The 13,931-nt window shown below is 39.3% G+C and overlaps 1 protein-coding gene across 4 annotated transcripts in view; it reads right to left on the bottom strand.

Moving 5' to 3' along the window:
* The window catches only part of CAB39L (calcium binding protein 39 like), a 116,620-nt gene that overhangs the window by 90,797 nt on the left and 11,892 nt on the right, over positions 1–13,931 (bottom strand). The window contains exons 1-2 of one of the 4 annotated variants that reach the window (XM_090026286.1): positions 6,923–7,094; positions 2,737–2,958 (exon numbers count right to left, since the gene is read on the bottom strand). The exons of 1 other annotated variant lie outside the window; for it this stretch is intronic. The gene's annotated coding sequence lies outside the window, so the exon portion shown is untranslated. Of the gene's footprint in view, positions 1–2,736; positions 3,139–6,922; positions 7,095–13,931 lie in introns of those variants that run through there. 2 more of the 4 variants (XM_090026279.1, XM_090026310.1) reach the window with 2 other exon arrangements.

A 13,931-nucleotide genomic window follows, 5' to 3' on the forward strand; every position in this document is an offset into this window, starting at 1 on the left:
TTTGTTAAGATGCTTTTAAAAATTATTTAAGATATGTTAGAGCTCAAAGATATCATCATGGAATAGAGATTATAAATTCTAATTATATATTATTTGAGACAATATATTCATGTAACCTTTTTAGAAAAGTTTTATAAATGGGTTATAGCAGGACATGGGCTATATTAGGGGCCCAGTATTATGGGGGTCCCAGAGGCTCCTTTATAGATTAGTAAAGATTAAAGAAAACCCCTCTACCCAATGGGACTCAGCGTTCAGTCTAGAATATCCCATTAAGCATCTCTGTGATGCTTAGTTTCAGTTCTCAAAACTGTGGATTTGTGTCTCTAGAGATAATACCTTTGTTAACAGCAGTATATGGAGATGAGAGATAACAAACCTGATTACCTACCCATCATCCCTACTGTCTCTCTGAAAGTTTGTGTACAAAAAAAAGAGTCAAGCCCTTCCCTCTCTCTAAAAGTGCAAAGTTTCAAGAAGTTAAATGAATAGAGAATATCAAACAAGAACCCACTTTTATTAGAAAACAATGATTAAATTGAGGCTTCCTGAGCAGTCATTTAAATCAAATCCACCCTGTTTGTGATACATTATTATAACAGTTTAGTTCTACTTCTACCAATAATGGAGAAGCCAGATAAAAGAGTTGCATCAGTTCAGCATCAACCACAATAAGCTATTATAAATTTAAATTTGTTATAATTGTTGCCTGTCTGCATTCAAATACTATGATGAAAACACTATATAACATTACATGAAGACATTAATAATGTTGTATTCAATAGAGGGTTTGGACATTACGGAATTAAATAAAACATTGGCCACTAAGATTCATTGACTATAAAGGATAAAAACGTTATTTGATAACTGCTCATTCATTGAATGAAGCAGGGGTGGATGCTAGGGAAAAATACTAAGCAGTTATGTATCTTAAGACTGCATCATAATGCTGTGTCTGGAGTACACGTAAATTAAGACAATACCGACAACCTTAATTCTAGCTTTTACCAACTTTCAAGTGCTTGAATCCACAACCTTAATAGGGTAGTTTAAATGTATGTAATTCCCTAGGCAGACAAGGTTCTTTGAGTAAATCTGATATCTTTTATTAGACCAACTTTAATAGTTGGAAAACAATTATTAAGCAAGCTTTCGGGTGCAAAAATCCTTTGGTCTGGCTAAGGAAGTTTCTGCAGTTGGTGTGTGCTTGTCCTGGATGGAATGAAAAGTAAAGAGCACACACCAACTGCACTCCTGTAATTCCCTAGGCTTTTTTCTTGGAGGTGGGGGAATATTAAACTTAAAAACCCCAACATATCATGCAGCATCATGGTTACACCTACAGTGGTTGCATCAGCAACACTGGAATCTTTAGATCCACAACACAGACTTCTGCCACTTGAGCTAACAGAATTTCTTACAGCAGTAGTAAATTTTCAAGTGTTAGCCCACACAAAGATGACAAGAATGAGATGCATGCTTTGGGTTTTCAGATAGCAACTGACAGCTCAGGGATGGCGAAACTTAGAAATTTTGGGGATCTCTCACTACAGCACCTCAGAGACACCTGTGAAAACACAAGCAGAGTTCAGTCCTGATCCTAAAGAAGTCCCTAGCAAAACTCTCAGACAATGCACGATGATACCCTTTAATGTTAATGAAGCACTGCAGGATTTTTAAATTAAAATAATTACTTAAAGGGTATTACTATTTACTTGGACCAGATGACACTTCCAACCATGCGCTTTGATGAAAGAGGGAGAATTTTTAGCTTAAATTTGCATTTATAATTCTACTAGCAAACACTGAAACGAAGGAAACTAGTAATGGAACTCAATGTAAGAAACAAGAGACAGCAGCCAAAAAGGGAAAAAAAACAACACTTACTCTCAGTCCATTAGTTCAAAACATTAGCGAGTGTATTTATTCTTCTTTGTTTATATTAGACATTATTAGAAAGTGACCCATCTCACCATCATTCACTTGGGCAGGTCTGTGGATAGTAGTGCTGCATCATTTTCAGCAGCTCCCTCAACCAGATTAATAGTTTGGCAGAGCAATGATTTTACTTTGCTATTAAAAGTGGGTCACAACCAAAAGTTCTCTCTCAGGCAAAATTCCCCAGTGGCTTTAATAAAAGTTTTGCCTGAGTAAGGACCGAGTAAGAACTGGGACATTATTCCACAGAATCACAAAAAAAAAAAAACAGAGATGGAAGAGACCTATTAGATCATCCTCTAGCCCTCTATTTATAGTGATATATGCAGTTTCTTGTGACAATTTGCATACAAACTCACATCTTACATACATACTTAATAGCTCCTGAATTTCTTATGAAACTATGCCCTCTTTCCTCTGTATATCAAGAGCAAGGCTGCAGCTGCAGGCTGTGAGCAGCAAGAAGCAGGAGAAATGATATATTGCAGCTATTTTATTTTTGGAAACGCCGTTGTAAATAAAGTCATTTCCAAAGATATTCCATGGACACAAAATATTTGGTAATGGAGCCAGTGCCTTATGTAACAGAAGAAGTATTGTTTAGGATTGCTTTTTTTTCAGCCACTCCTGGTAACATTAGTTTACAAGGCTACAAAAAGGTAACAATGCAACTATAGAAAATAAATAGGAGAGCAGTTTATTACCCAAAGAGCTATTTATCATCTGAAAAAGAAAAAGTTTTACTAAAATTACCTAACTTGATTTAATTCAGACTAGACAATCTTTACTGATACTCACCGTGTACAGAAATGCCCAGGCTTGTCTAAGCAACAAAAAGCAGATACATGATGAGGTGCTGAAGACAGCTCTCTGCCAGCCCCAAATCAGCACAGTCCAGATGGAGGAGACTTTATTTATGTTCCATTTAATATAAGTTCTTCTGTATCATTGACATGTGTCACAGAAAGCTGACGCCAGAGAATTCAGTCTCTTCCTCCTCACTGAAGACTAAATGTTACCCTTTGGAAAAATGTTAACAGAAATGATCACTTGAACATGCACACAGTCACTCACTCACAGCAGCTGTAAATTTCCACTCTCTTTTCTCTAGATTCACACTCCAAGCCTCACTTGTCTCTTTAATCTGCCAGGGGCAGTTCTGTTTCTGGTCAGACTAGCTCTGTGTATGTGTCTTTCCCCTCACCCCCTTTCTCTTTCTTCCTCACATATACACAAGCACCCTCCCTCTCTCTAAACTGAGTTCTACGTCAGAGGAATGTGTGTAAAGCAAAAGACAAAGTAACGTCTCTGCCAAGAGAATTTTCTAGGGTTAAAGCCGCAGATGAAGAAAACCCCCCCCCCAAAAACTATATCACTTATATAAGTTTCTTCTCATCTCATAAATGTTCTAGTATAAAAGAGGTACGAATGAGGACTCACACCCACAGCATGTATTGTAGTAACATTTTTCACCTTACCTTCCTGTTTAGAACGTAAATGGGAATGCTAACAATGGTGTGTTGTTACAAGGCGATAATAAAATCAGCCTGCTAGCACATGAGTTCTTATGGGCAGACAAGGTCTTGTCCATAGAAGCCCGAAAGAGAGCCACTTCCTTCTTGAATGTATGTTTGCAAACAAAAGGGGGGGGGGAAATCAGCATATCTTTTTAGAGCAGCATTACAAAAATGTTCAGTATGTGCCAAGAAAAATTAAAACCCACTGAAATAAAACAAGTTTCTAAATGTAATATATAGCATTTATTTTAAATAAGAATGTCATCATAAAAGACAGAAAAGAGAAATTCACACAATAAAAACCCATTGGAACATCATATAAATTCAGCAAAATACAGCTAACTTAATAGATCTGCTTTTTATGCTTTAAAAGTTCAATTTTTCTCTTGCAGCTAAGATTTTTCAGAATGTTCTACACGCATACCATGGGAATTGCTTTTTTTTTTTCCTTACTGCTATCTAATGTACATCAAAATGCAGAAAGGAAATTGTTTTACTAGCTATTACTACCCATTGTGGGGTTTTAAATTCCATTCTCACATCACCCTCTGCTCTGTCATCGTATTACAATATATGTACATATATACTAAAAATTAACAGCTCAGGCTGTGGGTTCCGGTCTAGAGATCTACTGGAGATTTGTCAAGTTAAGTTATACTCTACGCTATGTAAAAGGCAGCTACTGCATATATTAACACATTTAGTTTAAAAACCCTAGGTCACTGTCTATCACATAACACACCACCTTACCTTTGCCATGCCACATTATATTTTAGGATTTAGTTGTGGTAATTACCCACCACCCAGCTTTAAAGGTAGGGCAGAAGCAAAGCTGCAAAACCACTGCTTCAAAGGGTGCAGTGGTTTATTCTGCTGGCCAGGTTGCAGGTGGGAAGACAAGAGAGGAATGGCCTCACTTTGTAGAGTCTAAAATCAACAACAGACCTAGCCTATTTAGTCTTTATACCTACATGAGAATAAGATCTGCAAATATTTATGGTCCTGCTCCTCACCATTGGTTCTCAAGCACTCTCACAGGAGGTAATCTTACCCTCAGGTTACCAGATCTTTGAGATACAAATCAAGTTCCTTACTGTTTTATAAAGCAGCACACCTATTTATGAGCTTCAATAACTAGGATCACTGAGGTACCTAAGGCCCAGACTTTTAGAACACTACACACCTCCATTTCAGAAAGAGTTTTAACCAGAATCTTAGTATTGTTTCATTGGCACCCAGAGATACTGCAAGAAGCAGTAATTAATGGAGGTTCAATAGCAGGTACTCTTAGCTCCAAATGAGTATTGCAGCAGTGCCCCAGCATGGAGTTAGAAGATATGGTGCTACCGGAAAGGCCATTTTTCAGCAACACCTACAACAGTTCTAACAGGAAATCATAAGAGATCCTATTGTAAAGCCGGGGTTGTTTACATCTCTTTCCCAAACTCCACCTTGAGTAATTATATTTTGTTTATATGACTCCATAAAGTTTCAAATGTAAAAAAGATCCTCCTTCGTATCTATGCAAAATCCAAAGGTGCTTGGTTTTATCCAGAGGAAAAGCTGCATGTCAGTGGCAGCATAAGCAACCCCACTCGATGGTTTGCATATGACTTAAGTTTGTAAAACATCTGTGATGCATTCAGAGTAAGAGACACAGTAGGCACACAAGAACTTTTTCCAGTGAATGAGCTGTATTTAAGCATATGGTCTGCACTTTAATTCAGAATTTAGGGACCTGTTTTAGGGAACCTGCAATTATGTGCACTATTGACTATATTTTTCTGTGCATTTGGTTAGATGTCAGATCTTGCCAGTCTTCTGCCTACTGAAATTCCCTTTTACTTAATAAGAGTTTTGTAACCTGAGGGACTATGCAGAATAAATCTATCTTCATCCTTGCACTGGTACACTCAGTGAGGAAAGATAATTCACATTTGTCTTTTCCTTCACTCTCTCCACCAGCTTTCTAACCTATAATTTTCTCTGGCATACATACTTCATTGGAAATGAGGCCTTCGGTGTAGCTGATCTACAATTGCAAGTTCAGGCCCTGAGCCAAGCATACTTCAATAGGGCATATTTATTTAGTTGCTGTTACCTGTTGCACCTTGCTGCCAAGTAGTAACTATTTATTTTGACAACACCCATCTTCACTGATTTATTTTTATTTCAATACATCTTTTGTGGCCACTACAGCTCCTGAATAATTTAATTATGAAGAGGTGACAGCTCTTTAAAGACTCGTCAAAGTACATCAATCAACCTGTTTACTTAGTTTCTTGTCTTAAAATCCTTTAATTTATTACAGCAATTTTAGTAATAACCAACCTTTAATAACACATTCAGCCTAAAGTCTACACTCATTTTAAAGGAAAGAAAAATACAAATGGAACTCATATTTAGAAGTCAGAGTCCCTGATAATATGCAGAGGAAAAAACCCACCACAAATACTGTACTACTGCCACATTTGTTTTTTATTTTCTATAATGAAAAAGGAAGCTAAACAGCTTCAAACCATATTTAAACTAGGGAAACATTGTAGCCAAGCATTAAGCATACATTTATTTTCTGCATATTTAACCATTCACTTCCAGTCAGTGTTATCACTTCTGAAACTACTACTAGCATTTCCGAGCCCAGAGGAAATTCGAACAACAAAAGCCAAAAAACAATTTTCTCCTTCCAAAACACTTCAATTCCCAGGCCCAGAGCTGTCAAAATACAGTTCCACAACAAAGTTACAGTCTGATATTATATAATCAATCAGAGATAAAAAGGGGCATGGGGCATTTCTCAGTGAGAAGCAGCAATTTTTGGAACATGGGGCACTTCCCAATGAGAAGCAGCCCCTTCCTCTACTGTTAGAATTCTCAAAATATTCAAGTTATGGTGGTTTTAAATGTTTTAAAAGCACATTAATTATATTGTTCTTTTCCCTCGAAGATCTGTACAGTTTAATTTGTAGCAGCTATGTCACCTACATTTATAGACTAAGGGATATAGATAATAAGATTATTCCAATGACATTTCTGAAAACTTGTAAGACATTTCTAAAAGAGTTTCTGTTATACATGTGGTTAAACACACACACAGGAGTGCAACAGATTTTAACTGACTTTTTTTTTGGATTTCCTGATTAATGTAGACATTCTATACTTATTCCAATAAAACTTTTCAATCACATCATATATCCCATATCCTATCCCTTATATATATATATATATACACACACATATATATACATATACATATACACACACATATATATACATATACATATATATACACATATATATACATATACATATATATACATATTATATATATACACACACACACACACACACACATATATACACACACACACACACACACACACATACACACACACAAATTACCGGGGAAATGTGTATCCAGACACATACTGTACACACATGCAAATCCTGTGACAGCAGAAACTTACCCAGAAATAGTAATTAGGAGTTTGCAGCTTGTCACGATACTGAACAAGGTAAAGGAGGCACAGTATTCTATGGATAGATATTTCTTCCTGAGCTCCATCTGCTTTTAACTAGAAGGAAAGGGCATAAGCTTCCTCTCTCTCAAGAACGCATAAGTGCTCCCCTGTGCTGATGTTAGTGATACAGCAATTAGAGATGCAGTAGCTGAACTAAGTTAGTAGTTGGACTGACATGAATTCTTCATATACACTATTCAAAAAATGTAAATATGCATCTCCAGCATCATGTTCTCTCTTTTTCCTCTTCCTGGTTCCCTCTAGTGTTCTGAGTTGGTACATTTTTTTCTTGCTCTAGTCAGTTTAAATTAAGCAAAAACATCTACTGAAAAGAAAAAAACAGGGCTAGTTTTTCTATACATCTCCCCAAATGCTTGCATAAACTGGCAGCCCTCTTTTTTAGTCACCAGTTGCGTACCTCTTCCTTCCTGCAGTGGCACGAGCCATGGGCTGGGCAGCAGTAGCAGCAACTGTGGAAAATAGCCTTGCTTGGGGCTTTCAAGTTTAAATCAATGCTCAGAGAGGCATAACTGGCAGTATGGAATCATCCCTGCCCATTAACTGTTATAAAACACATCAGCCACACTTGACTTTACTCAAGCACTCAGCTCATCTAGACCATGCTTCTCTTCATGCAAATTCAATCCTACTGTACTGTACATACACACACACATCATATATGTAAGAGGAGCACGACTCTTACACAGACAATTCTTCAACCACATACATAGGCCACAACCAAGCAAAATTTAGAAGGCGAAGAAAGACAATCACTCTCATACAACAATATGTTTAGTAATCTCCTGTTTCAAAATTAAGTCCAGCATATAGAAAAAATAAATGCAGGTTGCAACTTAATGATATCTGCTCCAAAAATTCCCATACAAATATGGTTCAAGTTAACTGAGGTTTCCCATTTCCATTCTAAAGGGAAACCATCTTTTTAACCTTAACTCTACCTCTCAAGTATGAGTGAAGTGAGATTAGAGTGTGGAATCATGGGTTCATATACTCCCCAATAAGAAGTTCTATCTGGGGACTTATTTTTAAAAAAGATGGTAAAAATCAGCAATATACCAAAGACCTGAATAGATATTTTTTGTTTCAGTGTTTCCACATCTTCAACCTGTACCAAGTAAGTGCATTAAACAAACTTAAGTGAACAGTAGTTTCCTAAAATTATCTTGACAACTCGCACATCACATTCAAGAAAAAGATTTTAAAAAATATGTAAAAGAGGAATCCAGCTTTGTTAAAGAGAAAGAAAAAGAGGGTTTGTCAAAGACCTAGAAATCCATCATGACAACTGCCCCATAATAGAGAGGTCTAACCTGATGTTACACATCTCAACAATGAAAATGGAACTTCTTTCCTGCAGTGAAAAATATTAAAAGAAAAACCCATTTTCTGATGTAATGAAATGTAACCTTAAGTAATAACATCAGTAATTATTACACTTAGCATCTTATCTAGTGCAGTTAACCCCAAGATTCACACTCAGATTTACAGAAGTTTAGGACTGGAAGAGACCTTGCGAGATCATGGGGTCCAAAAATGTGGAAGTTGGAAAAGAATATAAAGTGTCCATTTTTTCCAAGTATTGTCATTTAGCATTTGCTGTTTGTTTCTAGACAGTTTCAGGAGAACATTGTTGATATTTCTGTTAAATATCACACACTGTGTGATAGTCATCTGCAGCAGCTTCAAATATCTCCTTTTCTCCAGGAGGCCAAGTGGGCAGAAGGCAGCTGGAAGCTGGAGTCCAAGCCCTGCATATTTGGGCAGCAGCGGCCTAGCCGAAGCTCTAAAGTAGCGCAGCAGAAGGAGCTGCTGCTGGAGGCAATGGGAACCGAGCAGCACCCAAGTGACTGTTGACGCACTGGGAGCAGCCCAGCCAGAAGCGCTGTGCCTGATGGCCTGAACCAGGGCCAGCAGGCACAACAGTCTGGAGCGAAACACAGGCCGCCCCAGATAGGGCTCGGCCCCATGCAGACTGCCATGGGGGCAGCTATAGGCTGAATCCAAATCAATTGGTGGGCACCAGCTGGCCCTGGAGTCTAGCTACCCCTAGCTGCAGATCCAGGAGGATCTGGGCAGGGTTACTTTGCCCCAAGTGGCACAACTTGCCACACAGCAAAGAGTGTATATCCGGGCACATGCACCGAGACAAAAAAACCCCAGCTCAAATATGTGCCACTTCTATTTGAGCTGCTGCAAGCACACATGCCTTCATGTGTGGACATGCCCTACCTTTTCTTACTGAACTACAGTCCTAGCTCTCGTGCTCCAAGAACACAAAAGCTAAAAAGTTGAACTTTTTCTCTAACTACATTTTTGTTTCCTTTTTCTATTTTGCTATGCTGAGACATTTGCCTACTAAATCTTTCATTTTTCTATAACACTGTAAGGTATGAATAAGTATGTGTATTTAACAAATCCTAAGAGATCCTACCTATCATGGATTGCAAGAGTTTGCATAAAATTAATCTGGCATAAAGAACATGTAAACTACCTTGTATCAAAGTTGAACATTTATGTGGAAAAAGGGTTAACAGCACAAATGACTCAATAAACAATAAAGCTTGAAGAGTCTAGCATCTCTTTTAGAAAGATAGCCAGTCTTGATTTAAAGACATCAGATGATGGAGAAGCTACACAATTCTGTGTTAAACTATCCTAACGGTCAATTATAGTTAATACACCTCGCTCTTAAGAATGTAATTCCACTGCCTCACCCCATCCAAGCTTTGACTCAGGAAACAGTACCCTAAAGGGCATTCAACTATCTGCTACCTGTGGACATGGTGAGTAGCAGCACAGCTTTGCCCTACAAAGCTGGAAACCTTGTAACTGATTCAATTCCAACTTGTGATAGACATTTGTTCTGTACAGACAGGGAAACTGACATTTTTTCTTTTTGAATGTTTGAATTTCATTGCTGCATTGTTCCTTCCTTGCTACTGAATAGTGAATTAATAGAACTGAAAAGAGCATGCCTAGTTATTTTCTGTTGTAAAGTACCATCCCACAGCAGCAGGTGTATGATATGAAATGTAGCCTGATCCCTACAGTCCTTTTCTATGAGAGGTCTTTTTGGTTTACAGAAAGGAATAGGTCACTTGCATTTATTTCAAATGAAGCCGATACATACAATCAAATGTACATTAAGCCTGTGTCCGTACACATTAATGACAAACTCTAAAATAAGATCAAAACTATTTTAGTGGAATTAAAAGAACTGGGTGTGCCTAGATGGTGCTAGAGAAATGAGATTATTTTATAGTAACTTGGCTGAAAAAAGTAATATTTGGTGGATATGCTTTGCCTGCTATACAGGCATATCCTATGTCAGCCTTATGGACAAAGCAGATAACTGAATTCCGTTATGATGTCTGAGCAAGAATACAATATAACCTCATAAATCTGACATGCGCGGGATCAAGCACCTCCCAGAAATGTGAAAATTCTGTTTTTTTGAAACCAGAGTGGCAACAGAACATGGGGGTGGGGAGGGAACCAGTGGCCAGTCCCTGAGCAGCAGCCGCACATGGAGTGGTGGCATTGGGTGGTGGACAGCAGAGGCAGCTGCTGCATGCAAGCCTCTCTGGAACCGGCTGCCACTACTCCCCGACGTAGTGCATTTTTTATGTGATGGATTTTTGAGAATTCTGAATTTTTGATATCCAGATTCATGAGGTTATATTGTATAATGATTTTCTATTCAGGGTTTAAACATGTGGCAAAAAATCCTGTATTTTTAAATAATTTAGAAAATTAAAAAAGATTCAGTTGGTCAGAGTTTTCAAGAAAGTTCTCCTATCATCTCTAAATGCTTAATAGCATGCAGAGTTGCTGAAATTAATTGTTGTAGAGTGTACTGAAAGGTAGACCCAGCCAGCAAGAGATGGGCAGTTCAAAAAAAATAGAGGTGGCTATACCCTTTTCTGGAAGGGTAAACAGGAAGGAGAACGACAACTTAATTCTTAACGGCAAAACTAACTCCATGAACTCAAACCAACTTGATGAGTTCTCTATCAGAATTAATGACTGCCTCATGACTCTCCATCTTAAACTGGCAGGGAGCCACTATGCCACCGTCATCAACAAGTATGCCCCAACTCTTGACACTGCCAATAAAACCAAGGAGGAATTCTATATCAACCCTGACCAAGTCTTTCCTGATATTCCTCACTTATTCTTCCTGGTGATTTCAATAACAGAGTCAGAAGGGACTTTAACCTCTGAAACAGAACCACTGGCAAGGAAGCAGTAGGAAAGGTCAACGCCAATGGCATCCACCTCTTGACCAAATGTGTGGAACATATACTCACCATCACCAACACCCTATTCCACCAGAAAAACAGGTACAAGACATCATGGTAACACCCACGGTCTAAGCACTGGCACCTGATTGACTATGTCATTGTCTGTGTCCGGGATTGCATAAATGTCCACATCACCCAAACTATGATAGGAGTTTATGATTGCTGGACTGATCACCAACTCGTCTGCTCAGTTATGTTACTTAAAAACTGGCTCTCAAATAACAGTTACAGCAAAAGCAATGCCAACGGAAGACTGAGATTGAAGGACTCAGACCTCAAGAAAACAAGACTTTTTCCACCAATGCCTCAACGAAAAACTGGGGAATTGCAATCAACAGCAATGGAAGAATGTTAGCAGCTTGTCAGGTGCCCTTAAGGCCACTGCCATCAGTACCTGTGAAGAGATACTTGGATCCTCCAGGAAATAACAAGGCTGGTTTGATGAGAATGACCAAGATCCAAGAGTTGACTATCACAAGCCAAGGCTTTTTGTGCTTGGCAGGCAAAAGAAATTGAACCTCCAACAAGCCAAGGCAGAGGTCCAAAGCAGGACACATGATACGAAGAACAAATGGTGGGAAGAAAACGCAAAGGAGATTCACCAACTTGCTGACTTCCACGATATGTGCAGTTTCTTCAGCACCAAAGCCATCTACAGTCCAAATACTCAGGGACCAACTCCCTTGAGACCTAAGGATGGAGGAGACCTGATCAAGGGAAGAGGACTCATCAATACCATTGGAAGGAGCATTTTGAAGGTAGTGTTCTCAACATTGCAAGATGGAGTTAAGAACACTCTCATAGACAGAAACACCCAGTCAGAGATGATCTTGGAATCCCTCCAACCTTTGATAGAGGTGAGGAAAGCCATCAAACAGACGAAAAACAACAAGTCATCTAGAATGGATGGAATCCCTGTGGAAATATTCAAGCAGTGGGGAGAGGAGCTCACATCACAGCTTCATGCCCTCATCATCTTAAGGATTTGGAATAATGATGAGGAAATCCCAGATGATGTCAGGGATGCTATGATTGTGACAATCTTCAACAAAAGAGATAAGTCTGACTGTGGAAACTACAGAGGGATTGTCTTGCTCCCCACCACAGGAAAGACCATTGTGAAAACCCTCCTGAATCGTCTCCTTACACTTGCTGAAGAGCTCCTCCTGGAATCTCAGTGTGGGTTTAGGGCATCAAGAAGCATAACTGACGCTATTTGCACAGCTTCTCAGCTGCAGAAGAAATGCCGGAAACAACACAAGCATTTCTCTACATGGTCTTCTTTGACTTCACAAAAGCTTTAGACTGTCAGGCCAGAAGTGTTGCGGAGGATCCTTCTGAAGTAAGGATGCCCACCAAAATTTGTCACCATTCTCTGCCTGCTCCATGACAGTATGCAAGCAGTGGTTCTCAGTAATGGATCTATCACAGACCCCTTAAGGTTAAAACGGGAGTTACGCGAGGCTGCGTCATCGCTTCAACATTCTTCTCAATATTCCCTGCCTCTGTGCTACATCTTAACACCAACAAGCTTCCCGCCAAAGTGGAGCTAAGCTACCAAATAGATGTTAAGCTGTTTAACCTCAGCTGACTCCAAGCCAAAACCAAGACCACCTTGACCTCAATCACTGAACTTCAGTACGCTGATGAAGCTGTAGCGTGCATTCGCTTGGAAGCAGACCTTCAGGCAACTGCTGACATCTTTACTGAGGCATACAAGAAAGTGGGACTGACACTTTACATATGAAAGATGCTTAACATCCTCCACCAACAAGCTCCTAATGAACAGTCCCCAGCTCTGCTAATCCAGATCCACAATGAGACTCTAGAGAATGGTATTTCCCTTACCTCAGAAGCCATGTCTCGCAGAAGGCTGACATGGATGAAGAAGTCCAACATTGCCTCAAATGTACAAGTGGCCTTCGGACACCTGAAGGAATGGGTGTTCAAAGATTGTAATGTCAGACCCAAAACCAAGCTCATGGTTTATCAAGCAGTCATGATCCCCATCTTGCTGCATGGAGCTGTGACATGTTTCCTGTACTTTTTCCATCTCAAGACACTGGAGAAGTACCATAAGTGCTGCCTGAGAAGATCCAGTGGAAAGACAGACACACTGTTAGCATCCTCCTGTAAGCAAATGCAAGTATTGAGGCAATGATCATCTTGCATCAACTTCATTGGGCTTGCTATGCCATCTGGATGTCTGACTACAGACTCTTGGAGCAAGTTTTATTCTCCTAATTCAGCTAAGGCGTGTGCTCCAGAGGAGGGCAGAGAAAGTGCTTCAGGGATGTCCAAGGCCAACTTAAAAAACAAATGCAACACTGATGTCAACTCATGGGAGACTATTGTCCAGGAAGAGTCTGCTGCAAGGATCTCAGTACACTGGAACCTCACAATAAACAGGAGATGAAAAAGTGGGAACAGCAGAAACACCATGTCGTGGAAGACCAAATCAAGGATCAAGTACCACCCATTCTACATGTCCAAGCTGCAGTAGAATCTGTCGATCCCAGACAGGTCTCATCAGCTATCCTCAGACACACAGAGGAAGACAATCATCCTCAACTGCAAGTGATTGCCAAAGAAGATACAATGCAGAGGAGAGATACCTAAACTACCTTCTG

Source organism: Crocodylus siamensis, chromosome 1 (assembly GCF_052110815.1).
Source record: "Crocodylus siamensis isolate JL-2025a chromosome 1, ASM5211081v1, whole genome shotgun sequence".
Classification (NCBI taxonomy): domain Eukaryota; kingdom Metazoa; phylum Chordata; order Crocodylia; family Crocodylidae; genus Crocodylus; species Crocodylus siamensis.